Source organism: Notamacropus eugenii, chromosome 1 (genome assembly GCF_028372415.1).
Source record: "Notamacropus eugenii isolate mMacEug1 chromosome 1, mMacEug1.pri_v2, whole genome shotgun sequence".
Lineage (NCBI taxonomy): Eukaryota > Metazoa > Chordata > Mammalia > Diprotodontia > Macropodidae > Notamacropus > Notamacropus eugenii.
This window is the reverse complement of record NC_092872.1, coordinates 592,149,722-592,173,370: the sequence shown is the minus strand read 5'-3', so window position 1 is coordinate 592,173,370 and position 23,649 is coordinate 592,149,722. Positions and strand designations below refer to the sequence as shown.

Genomic DNA, 23,649 nt, shown 5'->3' with positions numbered 1-23,649 from the left:
CCTAATACTTTTGGGATAGAAGATAAACTCCTTTGAATGGCATGTAGAAGCCTTCACAATTTATGTCCAGACTTCTTTTTATACACTCTATGTTCCATTCAAACTGACCTTCTAGCTCTTTCCTGAACTCATCTGTCTCACCTTCACACTTGTGAAATAAGTTTTCTCCCATGCTTAGTCAGCACCCTCTCTTTAACTTAGCTTCTTAGAATCTCTAATGACCTTCAAGGCCAAACTCAAGTTTTATATCCTACGGGAAGCATTTCCCGATCCCCCCTAGTTATCAGTGCTTTCTCCCTCCTCAAATTATCATGTATGTACTTCTCTGTTTACATGGTTCCTTGTAGAACGTAAGCTCCTTGAGGACAGGGATTGCTTTTTATTTGGTCTTGGACTTTTAATAAATATTGTTTGGATTAGATCAGGTTAAGTGTGCTTTTCCCATTTTACAGATGAGGCAATTTAAGCTCAGAGAGGATGAGTGATTAGTCATAGGACTAGCAAATGACAGTCCTGGCTTTCAAGGTCAAGGCTCTGGCCTCCAGATGCATTGCTCCTTCCAGTGCATATTTACAAAGGCTCCATATTCTTCTTGACTTCTCTACAACATTTGATACTGATTGCCACCCTCTCTTCCCTAGGTTTTTGTGACACTGCTTCTTCTAGGGACTCTTACTTTTTTGACCATCCCTTCCCAGTGTTCTTTGCTGGATGACATGACTTGCACTTGACTTTGTTTTGAGTGAGGGAAGGCTGTGCAGGTCACCAGCCTCACTTCTCCAATCTAGATCAGAGGTATCAAACATGTGGCCTGCAATACTTCTGGAGTGTTACCCAAACCAGAATACTGGGAAATTAACTGGAAAAAATTTAACAAAACAAAAATACCATAAGACATAGATAATAATTAGATTTTAAAACTAAGTCAGATATGTAGTCCAGAGGGATCCTTATGTATGGATTAGTGGTCTGCTTTTGAGTTTGACACCACTGATCTAGATTTAAGAAAGTAATAAAGAAAATGTTAATACTGCAGATTAAACAATCCATAGAGTGTCTTTTTTTTTTTTTTGGAGAATTAGTTGTTAAACATTTACAAGTATACCACCAATAAGCCTTAAGACATTGAAGAAACTCCCAGAAGAGATTTATAATAAGATATCTGTAACTTTCACTATGTATAGCTCACTGCACTAGACACTGGGAGAGATTAAAAAAAAATTAGTTAAGACACAGTCCCTGGTCCTAGCCTTCATAAAGCTCACTTGCAGTTCAATAGGGAGATTGGTCACTAACACAAATCTTATACATAGTATTATATAACTCTAGTACGTTATAAAATAGCTAAGGCTATGTGAGGTCTAAGATGGGAAATCCTTCCTGATTAGGGAGAGATCAAACTAAGTGAAAGCAGTGCTTTAAGGTGTCAGGCATTGAAGTTTAGGGACTTGGTGAACAGGATTTGTGCAGGGAGTACCACTTACTCAACAAACATTAATAAGCTCCTACTATGTGCCAAGGCACCTTAAACATTTACCAGCATACAATTGGATATAGTTCCAAGTGCTAGATACTACTTTGGGCAGTGAGGTGGTGCAGTGGATAGAGCACCAATGTAGGAGTCAGGAGGACCTGAGTTCAGATCTCACCTCAGACACTTGACACTCACTAGTTGTGTGACCTTGGGTAAGTCACTTCACCCCAATTGCCTCATCCTGGGTCATCTCCAGTCATCCTGATGAATATCTGGTCACTGGATTCAGATGGCTCTGGAGGAGAAGTGAGGCTGTTGACCTTGCACAGCCCTCCCTCACTCAAAACAAAGTTAAGTGCAAGTCATGTCATCATTTCTCTGATGGCATGGTCTTCTTCGGCAACAAAGGATGAATACACACACATCTTTGCTGGATGATAATCCATGTCACAGTCATTAACTATGAAATGTTGAACCCCAAGGTTCTGTTTTGGGCTCAGTTTTCTTTTCTCCCTATATTTGTTTCACTTGATGACCTCATCAGCTCCCATGGGTTCAATTGTGATCTCTACACAAATGACTCAGATCTAATTATCCAACCTTATTCTCTCTTCCTGAGCTCCATTCTTGAATCATTAACTGTCTATTAAACGTCTTAAACTGGCTACGTCATAAGGGATCTCAAACCTGATATATTCAAAAGAAAACTCATCATCTTCCATCTTTCCAAAACCAAATTCTCCATCACGCTTAAGAGTACCACCTTTCTTGGGCAGCTAGCTGGTGCAATGGATAGAGTGCCAGGTCTAGAATCAGGAAGATAAGTCTTCCTGAGTGTGAATCTGGCCTCAGGCACATGTGACCCTGGGCGAATCACTTAACCATGTTTCCCTGAGTTTCCTCATCTGTAAAATGAGCTGGAGAAGGAAATGGCAAACCACTTCAGTATCTTTGCCAAGAAAACCCCAAATGGGGTCACAAAGAGTTGAACACAACGGAACCACCTACTGTCCATTCACTCAAGTTCATAAAATTATTGTCATCCATGACTACTCTCACTCAACCCACATATCCAATCAGTTGCCAAACTGTCATTTCCATCTCCACAATATCTCTTTCATATATCTCCTTTCTACTCAAATAGATGCTACTCTAATTGAGGCCTGTATCACCTTTCATTTGGACTATTCTATAGTCTTGTCTCAGGTCTTTCCCCATTTCAATCCGTCTTTCACACAATTACCAAAGTAGTTTTCCTGAAACACAGATTTGACCATGTTACACTCCCATTCCTCCAGTTCCTGTGACTCCCTATTACCCCAGGATCAAATATATAAATGCGTGTATTTGTCATTTAAAGTTCTTCACAACATGGCACATTTTTCTTCTTTCAAGTCTATTCACACATTACTTTCCACTGTAGTCCAATCAGTGTTGTTTCTCACTCAGAATTGTCCCTTTCTCATCTCTAAGCTTGGCAATGACTCATGCCTGAAATGCTTTTCTCCTTCACCTCTGCTTCTTGGCATCTCTGATTTCTTTGAAGACTTAGTTCAAATGTCAATTTTTGTGAGAGGTCTTTTCTGGTCTTCCCCAGCTCCTAATAACTTCCCTTCCAATGACATCGCACATTTGATTTGTGTAGGTCTTGTATATATCTACATATGCTCATGGTTTTCCTCTTTTAGCATGAAGGTTACAAGTAGCTATTTACTAATGATATTTTCTCCTGTCTTTGAGCTCCATTCTTGACTCACCAACTGCCTATTAAACATCTTAAACTGGCTTTGTCATAAGGCATCTCACACCTAATATGTTCAAAAGAAAACTCATCATCTTTCCACCCCAAAGCCTTTCTTCCAAAATTCTCCATCACTCTTAAGAGTCCCACCTTCCTTGGCAGCTGGTACAGCGGATAGAGTGCCTGGTCTGGAATCAGGAAGATGAGTGTGAATCTGGTCTCAGACACATGTGCTCACCAGAGCAGCTGGCTAACAACAGCTGCTTAATAAATGCATGAAGATTGTTTCAAAAAGGCGATATTTTGCCAAAAAGTTGAATGAATCAAGTTAATAAATATTATAAAAAACTATGCACAAATTACAGAACATTTGAAGGCGCAAATACGGATCATCACAGGCTTAAAAAACTTAAGGGCAGCTCAAATGTTTGCTTTCTACATGATGCCTCTCCTTGCTCTCACTCTGGAGTTACTTTGGATAGAGCTGGTATTGATTTCTCTAGGTACCTGCAGTTTCTCCCCAGTAGAATGCCCCAGAGGGCAGGAACAGTTTCTTTCTTTTTTGTTGCTGTATTTTTATTCCTATCATGTAGCAGAATGTTTTTAACATTGATCTGAACGGACTGCTCTCAAAAGTGCATGCACATTAATCCATATTGTCCACATAGGAATATGTGTCTTGCAGGTGGCCCAGAGATGGTGCTAAGTCACCTGCTATGTGTGTTAACTAGCACAAGAGCCTATCTAATCATCCCAATTTTCCCAGTGTTCTGTCTCATTATGTCTTGTCTTTGGAGATATGGCTGCCATCCATGGTGAGAATGGAAAAAGTCAGAGCAGAGACAGGCAAAAGAATTGTCACTACTGAAAAGCAATGGCCAAAACTTCCAGGGATGAGCTAATATCTTCAGGGAGAAAAGAGGTGGGGGGAGAAAATGAGACAGAGTGAGTAAGAGAGAGAGACAAAAACAGAGATATAGACACACTGGTTAGACCAGTCAAAAATGGATTTATGATAATATTAATAGCTACCTTGTAAAATGCTTTATATCTTTTATCTCATTTGATCTTCACAACCATCCTGCAGAATAGACTCTATTTCTCTCCTCATTTTACATTTGAGGAAACTAAGGCCAAGAAAGGTTAAGTAATTTGACCAGGATCATACTACAAGTAAGTGCCTGAGGTAGGATTTGAACTCAGGTGTTCCTGAGGCCAGGCCCATTACTCTCTTTACTACAACATGGCTTCCCAGATGTAAATTTATCTTAGAAGGGATTAAGTTAAATCCAAGTCTACGTGAGATATTGGAGTTCTACTGTAGAGAGATACAAGATTAAAGATCTGGGATGCCTTGGATCAATGGCCTTTGAGCCTGAGTTTCACCTTTGGACCATATTAACCTTCATCTGAGCCACAGAACTTGGAGCTGGCCCCCTTCTGAGTCTGACTGATGAGCTGTTGGGAGTGCAGGCCTGGGCTAACAGGCCCACACCAGAAGGAATCTTCATGGGGTTGGAAACATGCTATGTTTTCCATGGTATATTTAAATGATGCTTTGAATTTCAACTTCAAAGTTCACAGTAAAGAAACAAGTTGAAAGAGACAGTCAAGGAGAAGTCAAAAAGAGAAAGCTGAGTTCATTCATTTATTCGTTCATTTAGTCATTCGTTCATCCACTCAACCAGAAAATATTATTGGACATTGACAAAGGAGGATGTGGTATAAATCTAACACAAATATTAACATTGACTTTGGTAGAAGTAGTCGACTGACTCAGTTGTTGGTATAGATTCCCACATGTATTTTCCTTTTAAAACAGACCAAAAAAATGGAAACTGCTAGGATGAGATCTTCAACAATTTATTACTCTCAGCTCTTTCCATCACCCGGGAACACTGTCTTTAAACTTCAACTTAAAAACAGGAAATAGAAGGCTCATGGGGAATGGACAAGGCAACTGAGAAATCTTTGTTCAACACACTAATTGTTTACTTTGCTTGCCAAAATTTACAGAGGCCTCATCAGAAGATGAATATTGAAACCCTTGGTGAGTCTGATGGTAAAAATCATATTTTGTTCTTAGGCATGAGCATCATCAGTGTAGCGGAACATCAGCTCCTTGAAAGTAGGAGCTTGTCTCACTTTTGTTTCTATCTCCTTAGCTCTGCCTGGCACACTGCAGGCACTTAATAAATGCTCATTGATTGAGTGGTTGGTTGAATGGCCTGAACCACCCATTTCACATATGATAGGGAATATTGATATGCTTCTTTACAAAACACTTTCCTTGCAAAAGATAGATGGGACAAGTGTTATTATTCCTATTTTATAGATGAGAAAAATGAGGCTCTCTATATGTGACTTGTCCACAGTTACATTCTATGGGGCTCAAATTCATGTCTTAACTCCGAGTGAAGAGTTCTGTCTGCTATCAACAAGTCAATCAGCAAGCACTTATTAAGCATTTAGCATATTGCTAAATGTGTTAAGGCTTTGCACATACAAAGACTAAAATAAATCAGTCTCTTCCCTGGAGGATCTTAGCAGAGGGAAAAATATTTCCATATGTAAGTATAAACAAAACAGTTACAGATATAAAATAGATACTGGATGAGTGTGTGTGGGAAAGCACTGGTAGGTGGAGTAAGGGGATCAGGGAAGGCTAGTAAACCAGGGATGCTGAGAGGTGGAGGTGAGTAGGAAGTAAATTATTGGCATGGGCAGCCAGTGTAAAAGGCCCAGAGGTAGAGGATGGAGGGCGATGGATGAGAAACAGTATGAAGGCCAGTTTGACTGGACTGTAGTGAATGTGGAAGAGAGTAATGTGCAATAAGGCTGGAAATGGAAATTGGGGTCAGATTGAGAGGAGATTTAAAAGCCAAAAAGAAGAGTTTATTTGACCCTGGAGGTAAGAGGAAAGGTATTAGAATTTATTTAATAGGAGAGTAACATGGTCAGGTTTGCACTTTCAGAAAACCCTTTGGCAGCAGTGTACAAGATGGATTGGTGAAGGGAGAGACTTGAAGCAGGGAGATTGGTCAGTCAATCAGCCTTCATTAATGTGTAATTATGTTCAAGGCCCTATGCTAAGCTCCAAATACGAGGCCACTGCAATAGTCTAGGTGAGTGGTGATGGAGGGATGGATGGATGGAAAAGATGCTGTGAAGGGTCATATCAACTAATACTTTGAGCAGATTAAACAAGTTAGGAATTGCTAATTGAATCATATGAGATAGGCATTGGCACTAAATGTTGAATACAGTCTTGCATCTTAAATTAGGCAATTAGAATAATAGTTTATTTTAGAACCTTCCTTTTAGGTCTTCGATGCCAAGAATTGCTTGAGCTTATGTACAGTATGCTGGTAAAAAGGGACATCTGCATTGCTGCAAGGCAATCATATCTTCCCCTGGGTCTCTGCTGTCAGCTTTTCCAGGGCTTCCATTTGCATTCCTCTCTTACCAATAAATCATAAAGCAATAAGCCTTCTATATTGATTGCTACTGATAGAGCCTGACACAGGGAATTTTGCAGATAGATTTTTGAGCTGTTCTCCTGAATGATTTTTAAGGGTCCATGCCTTGGGGTAGTTTCACAGATGGTGATTTAAGATTGAAGCCCCTAAATTCCCTAGGGCTTCTGGCTGAAAATTAATTAAACTTCTAAGAAATGTCTATGCCACTTTTTTCTTTCAAAGGGATAGTCCAAGTCTAGCAATTAATTCCCTTTTCTTTTTTGCCAACAAGCCTATAGAGATCCTGACACATTTTCAGTAACTTTCTTTGCCTTTTCATACATTAATTCTTTCTGTCTTCACACACACTTGATCTTGTAATACTCTCCATCAGTCTGCTCCATCCTCTTGACACATCTTGTTAATGAAAGCCCTACACAAATTACTGGGAAAAATCAGACCTACTGACACTATAGTTTAGAGGACTTCTAATTCATCCAAGATAAAACTTCAATTGTTCATTTGGTCTTTTCTCCCCCTACCTCACTGAAGGGAACTCAATAGACAGGATTGACCTTACATGCAAACCTCATGTGGCAGGTACCTCAATCAACCAATCAATTAATAACAAGCATTTATTAGTGGCTTACCATGTGTCAGGCACTGTACTAAGCACTAGGGATACAACAGCAACAAAATAAAAACCAGTCCCTGCTCTCAAGCAGCTTACATTCTAATGGAAAGACAACATGTATAAATCAGAATGTATAGGAGTAATGCCAGGAAGATGGAAGGTAGCCTTAGAAGGGATGGTACTAGCAGCTGGAGGCAACAAGAAAATGGCTTCTTTCTGGAGATGGTACTAAAGCTGAGTCTTAAAAGAAGCCAGGGAGTCTGAGAATTAGAGTGTGAAGACACTGGGAGTATATATGAACTGTTTATGTGCTTTCATTTATCTTCCCGTTCTTTGTTTGATTCACAGGGTCACTGATGGGAGGGTACTGCCTTGAGTCATACAGATCTCAACCTTCTTTGTATGTCATCCAGTATAACTTGCCCATTTTTTATTTTTGGACTGGTGCTGTGAGACTGTCCTTTTTTTTTGACATTGGGATAGGTTTCTTTGGAAGTAATGTCTACTTGCATTTTTCCTCCAATATACAGTCTTAGTTGCCTGGAGCACCAAGAGGTTAAGTCACCTATTCAGGGTCACACAGCCAGCATAACTCTGGTGGGGTTTGAACATGGGTCTTCTTGACTCGAATTCTGCTCTCTCCTGACACTTCTCCTACCTGTCTGACCATTTCTTCGAAGTCTTCTTTGCTGAATTATCATCTATGATACTCACAAATTGTGGTAACACCCCAAGGCTCTATCTTGGACCCTATTCTTTTGTTTTGTACTATCTCAGTGAAGCAGCAAGGTCCTCTGGGAGAGAGACAAGTGACCACATATACCAGGTGACTCATTCTGCTGCCACCACTTCAACAATCCTCATGCTGTGATTCTACCTTGTGACCTTGGGCAAATCATTGAACATCTCCAAACCTCTTTTCTCTTCTATAAAGAAAAGTGGCTTGAGTGTATGATGTCTAAGATCCTTTTCAGGCTTCAAATTCCCTAGTTCTAAGAGGAAATAACCATAAGAACCACTAAGGAACCATAAAGAACCATAAGTAACCATAAGTTTTTAAAAAGTACTTATTGAAATGTATGATAGAGTTGATTAATTTTATGAAAAGAAATCATGAGTCATCTTCTAAGGCCTGATCTTTGGAAGGAAATATATTGAAAGTATAAAGTATAATAATACTCAAAGTAAATAATAATAATGACACCAATAATAATATTTAAGCCTCAACAAAGCAATAACGTATTCCCTAAAAAAAGACTATAAGTGATTAAGAGTTTGACTCAGTCATATCCTTCTAAAAATTTTTTTTCAAGTATTAAACTATCAAAAACATGGATAGATTAGAAAGATTTCTATGATATCTATGGGCTGTAAAAAGTCTTTTTTGACTTCTTTGAGTGAAAATGAAATAAATTTTTATATGACCATAAATCAATAATATATATCCTAAAAGAGATAAGTCCTTTACAAAATTTCCAAGTAGAAATATTTTGTATTAAGTTAATAACGCATAACTTAAATAAAATGCAGTAACTTAAAATTGTATTGTACATACATTTTTTCCAGAAAGACTATTATTAAACCTTTACCAGTACATCTCAGTTTTCACTTCTAAGAACCCAGTTATTCAGTGTACTCCATTCTGTTGACCCAAAGTCCCTAGCCAGGCATGCCCTAAGCCCAAGTCACTTCTTTCCTACTACCAGTGCATCAAAACTTCCATATATTCTCTTGTTCCTGATTATGGCTAAATATCGAAAAAAGCAAACTGGCTAACCAAATTCACACTCAAATGTGAGTGTGGTAGCTTTGGGCTGCTGTATTTGCATTATATAAGAGAAGTTTGTTAACCAATCTGAATTTTTAATAAATGAACTAGAAATTTATTGGTCAGTATGAAAAAAATGAATGTAATAAGAAATTCCAGGTTACATCCACTGAGTCATCCCCAAATTTAATTGTTCAGAGATTAAAGTGTTCTGTGAGTCAGTTATTGGAAGAATGGTGGTATTAAATAATATGAGGTTTCATTTCAAGGAGCAGTTCAAGATCATGGAAGGAGCTATGCAATTTCTAAATGGTAATTGAGAATGTTCTCTTCCTCCTGTCCCCATTTGAATGGAGCTCACTGCTCAGTTACAGTGTCTACTCCAGGCATATGTTCTAATGCACTAACTCAGTGAACTGGCCATCCAACTGTTTGCCATGGTCTATGCCAGTGGTCTGCAACCTTTTTTTTTGCTTGAACATCTTGATCAGTTAGAAAAAAAAAAAGTACTCACGAGACCCAGATATTTGTATTTTAATAAGTGTGTAAACTGTAAGATGTATGCAAAAAATAGCAATTAATAAATTTCATAAATAAATAAAAGCCCCTAATTCAGGCTTCTTTCTATTCATTTAGATATTCTTACCTGACAAAAAAGGTAGAAAATATGGAAAACAAATAAGAAATGCTTTCAAAGATTTCACCTGCTTTTCATCCTTCCATGGATATAGATTGAAAAGCATTTCATAGCATCGAGCTTTAGTCACCAGTGATCCGCAAACCTCCTGATCTCCTGTCCTATTCACCATGCTCATTTCTACTTCTAACCTTTGTCTTTGAGTCTTTTCCCTGGAAAATGATGACCACCTCCTTGTCCCTTACCAGTCCAACTCATATTTCTTTTAATGACAACTCTCTACAATGGAGCTTATAAAAAAATTCCACTTTATGGCTCAGTGATTTCCTGAAAATTGTTAATTGACTTTCTAGAAGAGGGGTACCCCTCAGCTTCTACCAGCTGTTTTTAATTTGCTATACCTTATATTTTTTGGAGACCAGGATTCCCAATATCTTTAAGCCTTATTTATAGAATGGCTGCAAATCTGAACCCCATAAAATAATTATAATCTTGCTTAAGAGAAATTTAATGGAAACCCTTAGCATATAGACTATAGACAAAAGAGAAACTCACTAATGAATATGAAAATCTAGTATAATTTGAACTATCAAATGCACGGACTATTAAGGGAACTTTTAACTCAGCAACACACATGTTAAAAATGACTCCTATATAATTATATAATAAAATAGAATCTTCAACAATAGTCTTGAAAGAACAAGGCATACAATTATTCATGTAAGGAGAATTATAGTGGATTACAGTTATAATTCAAAACCTAGTAGAGCATGTTTGGATGGGGCTACACAGACTTTCCAACTACTAGGGAGGAAGAGGGAGAGAAAAAAGTAGAGGAATGGAGAGGAAGAGAGAGAAAGGAGGGGAGAGAGAGAGAGAGAGAGAGAGAGAGAGAGAGAGAGAGAGAGAGAGAGAGAGAGGGAGAGAGGGAGAGAGGGAGAGAGGGAGAGAGGGAGAGAGAGAGAGAGAGAGAGAGAGAGAGAGAGAGAGAGAGAGAGAGAGAGAGGGAGAGAGAGAGAGAGAGAGGGAGACAGCAGGGAGAGAAAGAGGGAGACAGCAGGGAGAGAGAGAGAGAGCACATAGAAAAGTTGTTGTGGGGTGGTGGTGGAATGGAGCCTTTTGGACACCCCATACTGTTCCATCCTTTGACTGATGAAAAACTCAGAATATAAAGTGAGTACTGTGGCTGTTTTATGGCCCTTTGTCAAGGATGAGAAGGAAGATCAGAACACTTTCATTATTAGCCAGCAAAGGAGAGAGACAGGAAGGAAGGACATTGTTTTCCTGATCTCAGTTTGAGAGGAAGGGGAAGGTAGAACTAGAAAATTCTTAAAGACCTGTGTCCTGAAGTCCTATCCTCTACTTCCAGTCCAGTTAAATCATGTGCTTTTAGTCATGTTCTCTCCTGGTAACATCCAAGACTCTAATGCCATTGGAAGCTTTTCCAGTGAAGAAATCAGTTTGGAAACAAGGGGAGTGATCCTATTGTATGAACAGAAATCCACTTTCTCAGATACAATCCACATGATTCATTGGAGATTATTCTATTGAATCAAGAGACAACTACTTAGGTGGCACAATAGATAGAGTACTGGGCCTGAAGTCAAGGAGACTTGAGTTCAAATTTAGGCTCAGACATTTACTAGCTGTGTGACCCTGGGCAAAACACTTAACTGTTTGCCTCAGTTTCCTTATCTGCAAAATGAATTGGAGAAGGAAATGCAAACCGTTCCAGTATCTTTGCCAAAAAACAATGTCATAGTTAGACACAACTCAACAACAACAACGATTAAGAGACAACTCAAACACCACTACCACCCACATTTTCCAATGAAAAAGTCCTGAGATTCATAAACAGAGGTGTGCTGGAGATAGCTCAAATCAGCTCATAAAAGATCTGAATGATAAATTTTCAGTGTGAGCAGTTACACTTTGAAAATGGAAAAATTCTATGAATTAGGACTTTATATATTATTTTGTTGATTGTTTAGACCTAAGAAAGTGCTGGAGGAAATGATAATAATACAGATTAAACTTAAAAATGTGTCTTGCTTTTTTGGAGAGGTTGGTGTTATACATTTACCATCATACTTCTGTTCATAAAGGAATATTCCTATGTTTCTGGGAGAAAGTGTGGGAGGATCTGGCTCTTTGATGCCCTCACTGACAGTTGGATGGCATCAGTTGCTTTCTGAGATCCTCTTTAGCTCGAGATATATTACCCCTGTGACTTCTGACCCAGAGTCCTGCCATCCTCTGACAGGGATGTCAATACCTTACAAATGTGTATAATACGTTCCATTGCTAGACTATATTTTATATTGTTTTACATCTCTCTACAGAGTGGCTATTGATTACTTAGGATAGAAAATCTTTTATTTTTTTGTTTTCCTTGGTCAATCGATCAAGAAATATTTATCAAGTGCCTTGTATTAGTCAGACACTGGGCTAAAGCCCCACAGTGGTCATTACTGTGCTGGGTACACAGGAAATGTTCAATAAATGCTGGTTGATTTTTACATAGAAGTAAGAGTTTATTCAGCAAACTCCCCAGAGTTTAACTTCAATTCATTGGCAAGACTTTGAATTTACCAAAAAAGTGTTAAACCACTCAGTGATTTAGGGGTAAAATTCTTTCACTTTCCCTGGGTATTTCAAATTCTTCAGGGTCAGAAGCCAGGCTCCCTTTGGATAGTACAATAGCTGCATTTGCCATCATGATCATAATAGAATTCTTCCAAAACACTAGAGAATGAAGTCATTTTCACAGTTTTAAGATATCGAATTATACATTGACTCAATTTTCTAAAGGTAAAATCCATCAGGAAATTGAAACACAGATATACTAGGTAATTTGCTCAAGGGTCCTCAGTGAATTGACTGCATAGCTAGGATGAGATTCTAGATTTCAATGTTGAATGCTCAATTCACTAGATAATAAGTTGTCAAAAGTGGGTCGTGTCTCTGAAATTCATTCAAAGGGAACATTTTTGATCTTCTTAAATGTATTATATATCATCCAAAAAGGAGGAAATAGTGTGGTTGAAGGAACCTGGCTCTGGAGACAGTTAAGTTTGGGTTCACATTCCACTCACTTACATTTTCCCAACTTCTCATCTTCCTCCTTGCCTTCTTGCCAGTTGGACAAACTTTCATCCTGAGACCCTGATCTTATAATTGATGACTCTATCTTTGGGACCACCATTTCAGGAAGAGCCCATCTATGCTTCAGCTCTGTTCATGCTTTGTCTCATTTTTCAGCTTTCTTTTCTGACTCCATTTCTCCCACTTCCCTGCCTCTGTGTGGGTACCCTTATTGCATTAGGATTATTCAGCCCCCTTTATGTGTTGTCTCCTCCCTCTCCCGTTAGACATTAGAATTAGATGTTAGCTTTTTGAGGGCGGGAACTGTTTTGTGTAATGCACTTGGATCTCTATCACTGGAAAGTATCTTAGAGGTTCTTTAGTTCAAAACTCTCATTTTACAGATGAGGAAATTGAGGGCTCATATCAACCTACTGTTTGCATCATGTAACCATCACCTTAGGTTCCAACATTTAAGTAAACCAGAAACAAGATTTGCATTTAATTCAAAACAATTTAACATGCAGTGATTCCTGTCCCCCCTCTCCAACTGAATTGAACTGTTTTCCTCAGTTCTTTCTCCTTGCTCCTGCAGGCACCTTTTTCCATTGGTGAATTTTTCCTGGAAACTCTATTTTGTGGAAAGACTTCAGACCAATCATCCATCATCCTCTAGACTTAGCCACTGTGTGACATTCAGGTACCTTCCTTCCTCTCTCCTCCCTTCTGTACTTCCATCCCAATCCCTCCCTTCCTCTCTTCTTCTCTTCCTTCCCTCCTTCTTTCCTTCCTACTCTCTTTTCTTCCTTCTTTCCTTCTTTTCTTCCTTCTGTTATATGCTCCATAAAAAGACATTAAATGTCCTTAGGGTTTCAAGAACTTGGAGAGGTAGAAAGTATTCTCAAAAGATTGCATCTGGTTGGTGAGATGAAGAAAAGCCTGTTACAGGAGGTAGCTTTTTTGCTGGCCCATTGAAGAATTCCAACAGTAAGGTGTGAGATGTAGAGGGTGTTGTCCCGGGCCGTGGTCCAAAAGCATTCTTTTGGATGGGTTAGGTTTGCAGAGTAGAAAGTCATTGATTTTGACTAGTCTTGGATACTTGTTGGGGAGGAGGGAAGAAAAAGCAGGGAGGAGAAGGTAATAGGAAATCAGTCTAGAAAGATCAGTTAGGGTAGAACATGGAAGGCCTTTAATTACAGGTGAAGAATGTGAATTTAATTCAGTAGATAACAGTGAAGTGGGATGGGGTAGTGAGCTGGCCTCAAAACCAGGATCTGGGTACAAGTTCTGAAATGTAATGGTTGTATGACCTAGTCATTCAGTTGTTTTCAGTAGTGTCTGACTCTTTGTGACCCCATTTAGAGTTTTCTTGGCAAAGATACTGAATTGGTTTGCCATTTCCTTCTCTAGCTCATTTTACAGATGAGGAAACTGAGGCAAACAGGGTGAAGTGACTTGCCTAGGGTCACACAGTTAGTAAATGTCTGAGGCCATATTTGAACTCAGGAAAATGAGTTTTCCTGATTCCAAACCCAGTATTCTATCCGCTGAGCCACCTAGCTGCCCTGTGTGACCTTGGGCAAGTTATTTAGCTTCTTAATGTTCTAGGAAAGTCCCTAAGACTGTATGTTGCAGACAATGCATTGGTAGTGGGAGTTTCTTCATCTGGGAATTCTATATATTCACAGGTCTGGTCCTTATCCCCATAATTGTGAGTCATTTAAGATTGGGGGGGAGGAAAGTACACTAATCATAGCTATGTCATAGGAAGATGAATTTATGTATATTGAATAGATTAGAGTGGGGATGTGTGTGGAGAGCTGAGGAGAAAATCTTTCAAATGACAATCCTCAAGGCAATACCTGACCTGCATGTTATTGCATTTGCAACAGAAGAATTCAAAGGTCCTGCTTTCATATTAAAATATGGATCAAATTAATTCTCCATAATATCTGAGAAAGGATGTAATAAATGAGCTTTCCCTTTGAGGTATTTGCCACATTGTCCCCAAAATAAAAATGAATGTTATTTTGCTATGTTGGAAATGTTAATTTTGCATTCCCCATAATAAAATCAAACCTTTAAGCTCCATGCCACTTCAAATCATTTCTGATTTATTGACTGCATTACACATCCATCTTTTCCAACTGTTTTTCCAGAAGATTCTTCACATTTCTTTGATGAATTTTTTTCCTCCTATAAATGTCATTTTCCTCTTTAGAACACATTTACATACTTTATGTGACCCTCCCTCTATTTCAACTATATTCATTCTTATCATTTATTCACAAGGAATCTTTCTATTCTATAAGGAACAAACAGTGTGATGATAATAAGAGCATCTTAAATTCTTTTTAAGGTTTGTTAGGGATATGTGACTTGATTTTAAATGGAATAAGCTTGTTACTATTCTGAAAGCATTAATATATTACCTTTTCAGTTGAGGTTTGTGCCTATGGGCTATAGAATTGAAAATCAGATTCAGTGACACTGACAAGATAATGTGTTGCCCAGTCAAAATTAGTATGCACATAACTTAAAACATTTTAAGCTAGAGTTCTCACTTCCAACTTTAATTTATTCCCAAGGCACATATTCACATGCATTTTTCTATTCTTCAAGCTTTAGAAATGTAAGAGAAGAAGGCTTTAAGTTGTTCAATCCACTCTCTTGCCTTTAGTATGCACAGAGAGATCTTTCTTTGCCTAGTTTTCAGTGTGTTGTGCTACATGTATTCATTTCCTTCCTGGCATCTTCTACACACAGAAGAAATGGTAAATGCTAAGGTTTACTGAGAATGTGACACATTTGAAGATGGACCTGTCCATCTGCAGGCTGGCGCATGTTAGGTGCCCAAATATGGAGAACAATGTATTACAAAACGACAAAGTTCATTAAAAATAAAAGTAACATCTCATCTATCTGGAACACAGCTGAGAATATGGAAAAAGCAAAACCAAAACCCAACCAACTCTTCAAAATGGGCAGCCAAAATAGGTCCTACAAAATCCTGGCAATAGAAGTTAGGCACTTTAGTCATAGGAAAGTCTTTGTGATCTTTGCTCAGAGTCAGTTTATCATTATTTTGTACACAATTCTTACATATTTGGTTAACTAGTTTCTAAACCCTTGGATGATTAGAAACAGAAAATTATAAGTGGAGAAAGGACCTATTGTAGCAGGAACATTGACAACATGCAGAATAATTGATGACAACAAAGCTGACAGGAAAGTGATGAAAAAGCAGTTAGAGGATCTCAAAGGTCAATGGTCATTTACTGCAGGGGAAAACACACCTGCCCCTCTGCCCCCGAGGGCTCACACCTCATCACGTCTGAGATTATCCAGCACCGCAATGTGTTCCAATGTAGCTTAATGATTAATATTCATAATGATGACCTTGAGTTATGAAGGAAAAGTTAAGCTACATTCATTATATTCTGCTTAAGAATGCAAGGCAGTGTCTAAAGCATTTTGAAAATATTTTCAGCCCCAAATAATTAAATTATGATTTGAAGTTAAAAGAGGGACAAACTCTTTATAATTCAGAAAACTTATGCAGAACAACTTGTTTTCTGAGGGTTTCTAAGAACTGTTTTATGATTTGAAAAAATACCTGTCCATCTGCAGCTGGTACATGGAAACTGCCTGAGTACAGAGTATGGAGAACAGATTGATTGCAATGCCACAAAGTTCATTAAAAAAATATTGAATAGAAAATAAATTTGAAAAAAATAATGCTTTAAAACAGACTAACTTTAATCAGCTTCAATGAAAGATTTTAAAATTAATTAAAAACTGCCAGCTCAATAAAGAGAATTCTAAAAATTAGCAGATATCTTTAGACTCAGGGTTTTTAAATTAAAAAAAAAAAGTCTTCTAATGACTTTTACTCTATACTTTGCTTCATGCAAACCAAAGAGGGTTTAATGGAAAGAATGCTGAGTTTGAGTTAGGAGACTCTTACATAGCTTAAATTTATTTGTGTGTGTGTGTGTGTGTGTGTGTATGTATAAAAATGTATGTATGTATATTTAAGTTAAATCATCAAGTTAAATTTATTTTGAAAATCCAGAAGATATAGGCTAAGATGCTATGTTCTGACATGGTAGGTCTTTTCCAACCAAGATAGAATGACCAAATTTTGGGACTGCTTCTTCCCCATGGGCTATCTTTATGTGGGGATCATTGCCTTAAGAAGAGAAGGCTATGGAAAGAGTAAAGCATTTATTTATCTGAAATTTCAGACTCCAAGTTATCCCTTGTGCCATTAAAGAAACCCGCTGCTGGGCCAACAGCATGATTTTGAACTTATAGTTTTAAATTTTAGCTAACGGCATTTGCTGGTTCAATTTTCTTCAAGCTTGGAAAAGAAATATGTTATTCACGGAGAAATGTTGCATTATTTTCAAAGGAAGATAAAGACCATGGGGTTGTCCAGTCTAAGTATATTTCTAATCTCCATAATCGTTTTGGGGGTTTAGGATTCAGGCTCAGAGCTCTTCTCAAGCATTGCTTGAGCTGAGGTTGATTGTAGTCACTCAAGGTCAGAAAAAAAAAGTTTCCAACAATGAGAGCTGACCAAAAGTGGAATAGACTGCCCGAGAGGTGGCCGGTCAACCTCTTTAGAGATCTTCGTGCACAAACTGGACAATGATATGTCATGTATGCTACAGTGGGGTTGGAGTTGGATTAAATGGCTGCTGAGGCCCCTTATAACTCTGAAATTCTAGTACCTCAAGGATCTAGGCTGTTTAATATTTTTTATGAATGACATGGATAAAGGCATAGATGGCACAGATGGCATGCTTATCAAGTTTGATGACCTCAAATTGGGAAGGATAGACAGCTAACACCCTGGGCAATAGTTGGATGAGAAAGGCTTAAGGAAGAGGAGCATTATACAGAATTTAGGAAGATGAAATTCAATGGGGATAGGTGACTGTTGAGGTCTCTTCTGGTCTTATGAGTCTGTGATTCTCACAGCTAGGTGGTGCCGTGGATAGACCACTCTTGGGTAGAGGGGAATTTTGAGTGAGAAGATCTAGGGATGAGTTCCAACTCTACCACTTTAGGAGCTGTTTGACTTTGGATAAATCACCTAACCTCTCTGAGCCCTGTAATTGTAATGGAGGGATAATGAGCCCTGCCATGTTATCCTGACTGGGCCACTGGGTAGAAAAGACATTTGGTAAGCCTTATATAAATGTACACTATTATTATCATTACAGGGGGATTATTATTATTAGCATTGCCGGCGGACTCTTAGGAGCAGCATTATTCCAATTCTAGGGCTGCAAAGTCCCAGCCGACCCTGTGAGGATGACAGGAAAGAGATATGATCTAATTGGAGCTGAGAGGTGGTAAATAGACATTGTCAAAGGCTAGTTTAGCCACTGTCCTCCTGAGCAGATCTCATTTTCTGGTGAGAGATTGCCGTCCTGATTCCATTGAATTATACAGGAAAGTTTCAGGTATGTGGAGAGGCCCTAAAGAGTTTGTTAAGGCTACTCTCTCAATTATCAAATAAAGGGGATTTTGCTATAAGCTACTGATCAGGCTATGATTATCTACTTAAAGGGCAGCAGTATTTGGAAGTGAGATGTTGCTGAAGTGTTGCTATGCAATTAGCTCATTCCTTCATAGGCATGGATTTTCTCCTTTAATTGGCTTTTGCAGGTGCTGGCACCTGTGGACACATAATCCTCTTTGATAGTACAGATTCCAGAGGTGATGCTGCTGATCAATGACAAAGAAAGAACTGTGCTGGGCTGAGGCATTCATTCTCTCCTCACCAAAGATGTTCCCTGAAAAATGAAAGGCTTGGCTAAACCCAGGCTGATCATCCATTTATTTTAATATTCAACCCAAGAAAAGTCTGAAGATGAGAGTATCTTGACAATTGATTTCTTTGTTGTAGTTCAAAGTAATGGGCTGTAGCCATAATCCATCCTCAAAGAGATTTTTTCTAGTGTCTTGTGTTTGGTACAAAAGATCATCAGGTCCAGAGTTATTGACCCACCCAAATGAAAGATATTGAAACAAAGAATCATAGCTTTAGAGGATATTGAGTCCAACCTCCTTATTTTGTAGATGAGAAAACTGAAGCAAAGAGAAGTTAAATGACTTTTCCTTGATCACACAAACAATAAATGTCTAAGCTGAGATGTGAATTCAGGTTTTTCTGATTTCAAGTCTAGTGCCCCATCTATCATGACTTGGTACTGTATCAATGATTACATATAACTAAACAGTTCTCTTGCATTTTTCCTAGAAACCTACAATTGAAATCAATTTAATGACCATGGAAAGAATGTTGGTTCAGATGTTTTCGGTTGGTATAGACCAATATGCTCAATTAAAATAGTACAACCACATTGGGAGTGAATATTAATGCTAATAACCATGCTTTGGATTCATTCATTCATATTTTGTTTATACAAATTGTGACTGTATCCTCAGGTTCTGTCCTGAACTTTCTTCTCTCATTTAATCTCATCAACCATCCTTTTGTTTAATTATCGTCATTATGTAGATGATTTCCAGATCTTTATATTCAGCCCTAGTCTTTCTCCCGAGTAACAGTCCCACATCACCAATTGCTTATTAGGCATTTCTATCTGGATGTCCCATAGGTGTCTTAAAATCAACATATTTAGAATAGAACTCATTATCTTCTTCCCCATTTCTACCCCTCTTTCATACTTCTTACGGGATAGCCCTAGCAAAATCACCACCATCTTCCTAGTCACCTAAATTAAAAATCTGGATGTCATTCTCAACTCTTCACTCTTACCACACAACCCCAATTGGTTGCTAGATCTTATTACTTTTATCTTTACAAAAACTCTTGTGTATGTGTATATGTATATGTATGTGTATATATACACATGTTTGTATAGTATATATGTGTGTGTGTATATATGTGTATATATCTATATATGTACATACACATTCTTTTATATGTATATATATATATACATATACACACATACTTTCTCCACTCATACAGCAACAACTCTAATTCAGGCTCATTTTCCCTTTTACTTGAACCATTGCGATGCTGTCCTAATTGGTCTTCCTACTTCAAGTCTTTTCCCTCTCCAATATATACTCTACGTAGTTGCCAAAAGTAATTTTCTGAGAATACAGGTCTGATGGATGTCACTTCGCTGTTCAACCAACTCTAGTAGTTCCCTGTTGCTTCTAGGAACAAATTTAAGTTTCACTGTTTGGTGCATAGAATCCTCACAAGCTGACCCCTTCCTACATTTCTAATCTTTTCTTCATGTTATTCTCCTCATACTCTGTGATCCAGCTTTGTTGGCCTGCTCACTGATCCTTACATGTGATACTCTAGCTCTCCTATCTTTCTGCCTTTGTATTGGGTATCATTCATACTTAGAATGCTCTCCCTCCTCACCTCTTAGAATACTTGGTTTCCTTCAATATCAGCTCAGTTAACTTCTGCATGAAACCTTTCCTGCTTCCCCTGGCTGCTAGTGCTCTTTCTCTCATGACTACCTATATTCATCTTGCGTATGTTACACACATATACACAATATGTATACATATTTTCTCCTCCATTAGAAAGTAAATCTTTTGAGGGAAGGAACTGTTTTGACTTTGTATTTTTAGTGTTTTATACAGTGCTTTGCACATAGTAAGTGCTTAATACATGCTTTAAATTTGTTCATTCACTGATATATTATTGTTCAATTAAGAGTAATTCTCACCATATATTAATATGTGAAGGATTTATGATTTTTTAATATCAGCGATTCCTAGTATGGGAATTCTTTCCATTAATGCAGATAACTTATTTAAGGCAATATATGAGTCCTAGGGGATTGCTAGAGGCACAGAGAGGTTAAGTCACCTGCCTATAACTATATAGCTAGTAACTATCAAAGGCAGGTCTCCCTTACTCTATACTCAGCACTTTTTCTACTACACCAAAATGTGTCTATAACTATAATCGTACTATTTTACAAAACATGTTGGATTCCAAGACAAGATACTCCTACAATCCTATGAACTAGAAAAGGGTAAATACAGAATTTAAATAATCAAAAACATTTAAAATATCATTGTGCCACAGCTTAGCCTTCCTCTTCTCCCGCCTCTTCTAAGTCTGTCCCCACCCCCTGTCCAATTTGTTTTCCTTGGTCTATTTTATGTTATGGAGAAAGCAATGACACATTTCCCAGAAAGGTTTCTCATCCACTCAGTCTTCTTAAAGAACCACAGAATCTTTAGAGCCGGAATGGGTCTTAGAGGTCCTATTCTAACCCTCTCATTTTACAGATGAGGACACTGAGAGCCACGGAAATTAAGAGACTTGTCTCAGGTCACACAGGCAGTAAGTGGTAGTCCAACTAAGTTTCAATCCATCTGATTCCAGTTTCTGGGCACCATTATCCATCCAATTCATTCTGCACGTAGTTTAAAGCCCATAGAGGTAAGGTGGCTTATTTAACATCATACATATAGTGACTAAAATGACAAATTTAGCTCAGGGTTGATCTTTTTTTTCTTTTTGGTTCATTTTCCCATATAATTTCTTCCTTTAACTTTCTTCTTGTATACTCTTCACTCTTAGTTCCATAAATAGACACACAAATGTCCCAGAGTTCCTAACTTCCCTCTGGATTCTTTCGACTCTCTGGATTTTGGCAGCTAATAAAGTGACACTTAAAAGAGCACTTGGGTTGTGCAGACAATCCTCATATGTACCCCTAGGCTTGCTCCCAGTGGGGAATGATGTCTTAGCACCAAAGACAGCCCAGTTTGTCATGCTTCTCTCTCTCTCTCTCTCTCTCTCTCTCTCTCTCTCTCTCTCTCTCTCTCTCTCTCTCTCTCTCTCTCTCCCCCTCTCTCTCTCCCTCTCTCTCCCTCTCTCTCTCTCCCTCACCTCTTTCCCTCCCTCCTTCCTCTCTTTTTTCCATGCTTTCCTTCTCTCTCTGTCTCCCTCCCTCTAACTTTCTACCTCCTTCACTTTCCCCTTCTTCCTCTCTCCCTCTCTTTCTCCATCCCCCTTTCTCCCACTCCTTCCTTCTCCCTCCCTCCCTTCTCTCTCTCTTGCTCTCTCTCTCTTTCACTCTCAGCTGCACTCTAATAGATTTGTTATTTTTCCTAGAGACAAGCTCAAGGTGAAACAGTATCCCTACTCAGAAGTGTCTCATCTCATCAATTCAATGTGTCAAAGTCTAACCTGCCAACAGCAGCAGGAGGAGAAATGTCAGCACTTTGTGCCTCCCGCATTAGATTTTAGATAAGGGAAGGAAAAAAGGAGGAAGATGAGAAAGGGAGAAACATAGGGTTTGAATTTTTTTGCATCTATTTTGTATGTATTTTGCATATACTTATTTACACATATTGTGTCCTGATAAAATATGAGCTCTCTGAAGGCAGATTCATTTGCATCTTTGGCTAGCCAGTGACAGAATATCTAGTCTATAGTAAGCACTTAATAAATGTTTATTGATGAATTGATTGATAGAAAGAAAATATGACATGTTCAAAATGAGTACGTGTGACAGGTGAGTTGTCAGGTATCCCATAATTCAATCCCTCAGGGATCAATGATTTTATCAGGATAGGTACTACCTCCATTACAGCAGTTTGAAACTCTCCTACAACTTTGAGAGCTGTTGTGGCAGAAAGACACATCACTTTTTGGTTAACATGGTGATGAGGCTCTCTGAGATTAGCTATACTGGTTCTCAGAAGATAGACATGCAACCCATCACAAGGTTTTCCAGTTAAGGAATCCTTATTAGAGCTATGGCTCTATTGTCATGTATTTATGGAAACAAAGCTTGGGGAAACTCAAGATCCTTCCACATTATGATAAGGCATCATAGTAGGATGTTGGTGGTAGAGATAGTGCCCATCTGTAGATTTATCCTGTAATTTATTGCCTTGTCCTATTTTCTCATGGGTTGCCATTGCCAAAACACCTGTTATCAAGTTCCCAAAGTGGGCAATACCACTCCCTGGGGGAGCCTGGAATGATCCTGGGGGGTGGTAGTAGCCTCAGGTGCAATTGGGGGGCATTGAATGAAAATAAGAGGGCAGTAGAAGCATAAGGAAAGAAGAGAAAAGAAGAAAATTTTGAAAAACAGTTCATACATGTTTCAGCTGTTGTGTAACAGAGTTAAAGCCATAGTGATTGCATTATTTTCCAAATAAGCACACAAAATTCAGGTTATAACTGATCTGTGGTCAAGTCTACTGACAGGTCTTAACAAGTAAGTGTTGGCAGGTGAACATGTCGTGCATTGTCAGGAAGTCCTTCATGCATCTGTAGGAATATGTACAGGTAATGATTTGTTTACAATATGATACTATACAGTTAGATGATATTGCATCATCAAAATTTCAATGCAGGAAAAGACCCACAAATTTACAATAAATTACTAAATTTAAGATGCATCATTTAAAAAAATTATATAGTTTTACAATGACACAAATTTAAAAAAATCTTAAAGAAAGTAGATTGGGGAGGGACAGAGTGACTTTTTTTTTTTGAAAAGGGGATGGTAGGCCAAATAAGTTTGGGAACCTCTGGCATTAGTCTGTGACTGATAGTGTGTATTTCCAAGATCATACTCAAATCATACCAGAATAATCAAGGTAGAACCTACCAGCACTCTTACTCCTTGGGTACAACCTTTGAAAACCTACGCTTACCTCCATGCCAGAATGAAGTGTCAGAATACTGTGGTGGACAGATGGACACATGGAAAGACACAGACAAGAGTCATACAGGCAGGCATGAATGGGTCATGATTTGCATTGTTGAAGGAAATAGCCACATCAGTGAACTGACTGGTCCATCTGAGTATTGA

The 23,649-nt window shown here is 38.3% G+C and overlaps 1 protein-coding gene across 3 annotated transcripts in view; it reads right to left on the bottom strand.

Moving 5' to 3' along the window:
• Nucleotides 1–23,649, bottom strand: part of PCSK2 (proprotein convertase subtilisin/kexin type 2) — a 318,578-nt gene that overhangs the window by 34,561 nt on the left and 260,368 nt on the right. The window lies entirely within an intron of this gene.